This window comes from Salvelinus sp. IW2-2015, linkage group LG8 (genome assembly GCF_002910315.2).
Source record: "Salvelinus sp. IW2-2015 linkage group LG8, ASM291031v2, whole genome shotgun sequence".
In the NCBI taxonomy this organism is placed as follows: domain Eukaryota; kingdom Metazoa; phylum Chordata; class Actinopteri; order Salmoniformes; family Salmonidae; genus Salvelinus; species Salvelinus sp. IW2-2015.
Window position 1 is genome coordinate 45,097,568 of NC_036848.1, and position 4,603 is coordinate 45,102,170.

The window sequence follows — 4,603 nt, forward strand, 5'->3', positions numbered from 1 at the left end:
ATGACGTCACTCCATGAACCAACCCCGAGGCACTGGCGTTAGAATGCGGTAATTGCCTATAGCGAAGCATTAGCCTTTAGAATTATTTAACAATATTGCGCTACAGTAGACTGCATACATTTTCAAACTCAGCCCTTACGAAAAAATATTTCAATCAGAGTGCAGTATAACTGCAGTACACAGCAGTATAACTGTAGTTAGAGTGCAATATAACTGCAATATGCGCAAATACTGATCCAAAATAACACAGTCTTTTTTACTTCAGTAATTTTGCAGTGTAACTGCAGTTAGAGTGCAGTATACGAACTGCAGTACACTGCAGTTATTCTGCAGTGCACTCATTAAGCACTCATTAAGATCAGGTGTGGCCAACACACCTGAACACACTTAACAAGATAGAGAATAGAGTTTTGTTGATTCTGAGAACGGAATGTTTTGGGCCAGCAGCATACCACCCTGCATACCACTGCTGGCTTGCTTCTGAAGCTAAGCAGGGTTGGTCCTGGTCAGTCCCTGGATGGGAGACCAGGTGCTGCTGGAAGTGGTGTTGGAGGGCCAGTAGGAGGCACTCTTTCCTCTGGTCTAAACAAAGATCCCAATGCCCCAGGGCAGTGATTGGGGACACTGCTCTGTGTAGGGTGCCGTCTTTCGGATGGGACGTTAAACGGGTGTCCTGACTCTCTGAGGTCATTAAAGATCCCATGGCACTTATCGTAAGAGTAGGGGTGTTAACCCCGGTGTCCTGGCTAAATTCCCAATCTGGCCCTCAACCATCACGGTCACCTAATAATCCCCAGTTTACAATTGGCTCATTCATCCCCCTCCTCTCCCCTGTAACTATTCCCCAGGTCGTTGCTGCAAATGAGAATGTGTTCTCAGTCAACTTACCTGGTAAAATAACGGTAAAAAAAAAAAAAATAAAGTATATGTTTTTAAATAACGTTCTTAGAATGTTCTTTGAACATTACTAATGTTTTCTTGTGTAATATTCTGAGACCATGACTTTAAATAGAACCATGAGGAAACCTGTAGGAAAAGTTTTGGGAAGGTTGTATGCAAAGTTAACACAGGGCAACCACTTTCTCACCAAGCTCTAAGAAACATATGGTTCTCAGAACGTTATGTGCTAGCTTGGTAAGCTACCAATATCAGAAAGATATAGCCTACAAAGATGTGGGGGTAGTAGTAGTGGTGGGGGTGATGATGAGGGCAGTTTGAGGTATTCTTATAGTCAATGTTTTGTGTTGCATTTTAATTGCATTATAAGTGAAAGAGGTCTGGTCCCCACAGTTCTATAATCCAATAGTCATTGATTTTAATCATGATAATGCAACCATGTGTTACACTACTATTTCTGGGAAAAGTTAAGTGGATCACATTTATTTGTTAAATGTATTGAAGGCCGAGTAACTTTGGTACAGAACAAAGCAGCTTGGAAAGGGGATCCCTAGTCAGTTGCACAACTGAATGTGTTCAACAAAAAAATGTGTCTTCTGCATTTAACCAAACCACAGTGAGTCCTACCTTGCTTTTGGGCAGAACAGCAAATTTTTCCATCTTTCCAACTCAGGAATTCGATCATGTAACTTTCCAGTTACTGTTCCAACGCTCTAACCGCTAGGCTACCTGCCATCCCAAGAGACACCTAAGATATTTTAAGTTACGACAATTGTTACAGTGAGTCCTATTTTTGAGTCATTTGCAAACATAGCAAGGCAGCAACACATAACACCACATGGTAGCAACACAACATGGCAGCAGCACAACATGGTAGCAGCATAAAACATGGTATAAACATTATTGAGCACAGACGTCATCACAAATGGCAAGTAAGAGACATATCTAGAGGAAAAAGAAACGCACACCTATTTAGGCGAGGTGCTGGCCAGCGGAGCGGAAAACCCGAAAATAAAGGAGAGCTGCACACTAAGAGCTCAGATGCAAAAATGTAATGTCCAACGTTTTGACAGGCAAGCTGTCTTCATCACGGTATAATCACAAACACTGCAGGGTGACTCGTTTATATAGTGTCAAAAGACATACACACAGGTGTCTGTAATCATGGCCAAGTATGGCCTAATATCATTGGTTAATTCTCAAATATTAAAATGACATTCAAAGAACAACATACAAAAAACAAATGGATAGCATACGATCATAGATTCAATTTAGACTACATAAGCCTACAAACAATTACAATGGCAATGTCACAATAATCACAAGAATGGCTTCAGATCAAAGTCTACGTTGAGACCGAAGGGAGCAAGGGTCTTTAAATTAAAGATCCAGGTAGCCTCTCGTTTTAACAATAAATTATTGAGGTAAGAGACAACAATACATCACGCAAAGCAGCCACAACTGTCAGTAAGAGTGTCCATGATTGAGTCTTTGAGTGAAGAGATAAAACTGTCCAATTTGAGTGTTTGTTGCAGCTCGTTCCAGTCGCTAGCTGCAGCAAACTGAAAAGACGAGCGACCCAGGGATGTGTGTGCTTTGGGGACTTTTAACAGAATGTGACTGGCAGAACGGGTGTTGTATGTGGAGGATGAGGACTGCAGTAGATATCTCAGATAGGGGGGAGTGAGGCCTAAGAGGGTTTTATAAGCATCAACCAGTGGGTCTTGCGACTGGTATACAGAGATGACCAGTTTACAGAGGAGTATAGAGTGCACTGATGTGTCCTATAAGGAGCATTGGTGGCAAATCTGATTGCCGAATGCTAAAGAACATCTAGGCGCACGAGAGCACCCTTGTAACGTCTGCTTCCAACTCACACTCTCAAACACATAGATCCCCTGAACGCAGCTCACTCTCCAGATCCCAATCACCTGAATTCTGATCACCTGTTCACACACCTGTATGTAATTTATGGTCACACACTATTTAGTTCAGGTCCTTGCACCCCATCATTGTGAGCAATTGTTTGTTTTGTGACACACTTTTATTCTGAGCTTTGTTTTTCCGTAATTTAATCGTCCTGTGTATGATAGTTTTTGCCTGCCGCACTAATGACGCCTTTTGCCTATACCCTGCCTGTACATTAGCCTATCTGATTTCCCAAGTACTTGTATGAGGTGACTACCTCAAGCTCTAAACCCTCAGAGGTAGTAATCACACCTGTGGGGAGAGGGGCATTCTTCTTATCAAACCACATTACATTTGTCTTGAAGGTGTTTAGAACAAGGTTAAGGGCAGAGAAAGCTTGTTGAACACTAAGAAAGCTTTGTTGTAGAGTGTTTAACACAAAATCCGGGGAGGGGCCAGCTGAGTATAAGACTGTATCATCTGCATGTAAATGGATGAGAGAGCTTCCTACTGCTTGAGCTATGTTGTTGATGTAAATTGAGAAGAGGTGGGGCCTAGGATCGAGCCTTGGGGTACTCCCTTGGTGACAGGCAGTGGCTAAGACAGCAGATGTTCTAACTTTATACACTGCACTCTTTGAGAGAGGTAGTTAGCAAACCAGGCCAAAGACCCCTCAGAGAAACCAATACTCCTTAGTCGGCCCACAAGAATGGAATTGTCTATCGTATCAAAAGATTTGGCCAAGTCAATAAAAATAGGAGCACAACATTGCTTAGAATCAAGGGCAATGGTGACATCACTGAGGACCTTTAAGGTTATAGTGACACATCCATAACCTGAGCGGAAACCAGATTGTATACCAGAGAGAATACTATAGACATCAAGAAAGCCAGTCAGTTGATTATTGACAACTTTTTCCAACACATAAACAGAGCAAACTAGAAATAGACCTATAACAGTTAGGATCAGCTTGATCTCCCACTTTAAATAAAGGACGAACTGTGGCTGCCTTCCAGAGAGGAGAGACAGGTTAAAAAGGTCAGAGATAGGCTTGACGATGATATGGGCAGCAACCTTAAAGAAGAAAGGGTCTAAACCATCTGACCCAGATGTTTTTTGGGGGTCAAGTTTAAGGAGCTCCTTTAGCACCTCGGACTCAGTGACCGCCTGCAGGGAGAAACTTTGTAGTGGGGCAGGGGAAAAAGAGGAAGGAGCATCGGGGCTAGTCACATTAGAAGGGGTGGGAGATGAGGAAATGTTGGACGGGCAAGGAGGCATGGCTGAGTGAAATAGGAATCATGACTTAATGAAGTGGTGATTAAAGAGCTCAGCTATGTCCTTCTTGTCAGTAACAACCACATCATCAACATTAAGGGACATGGGTGGGAGGAGGGTTTATTCTCCAGGTCTTTAACCGTTTTATAGAACTTTTTGGGGTTAGCCACACAGAGAGAGAACTGCTCCTTAAAGTAACTAACTTTTGCCTTCCGGATAGCCTGAGCACTTATTTCTCATTTGCCTGATCGAACGCCAGTCAGCCTGAGTATGCATGTGCCGAGCCTTGGTCAGGAGGTTTAAGCATGTCCCAGTTTAGGTCACCTAGCAGGACAAATTCAGACTTAGTGTAAGGGGTCATGAGAGAGCTTAGGGCAGGTAAGGTACAGATGGTGCTGATGGAGGACTATAGCACCCAGCAACAGTCAGCAAAGAGTTATTTGAAAGCTTAATGCTTAAAACCAGCAAATTAAATTGTTTGGGGACAGACTTGGTGGAGGCAACCAAGCACTGCAGGCAATCC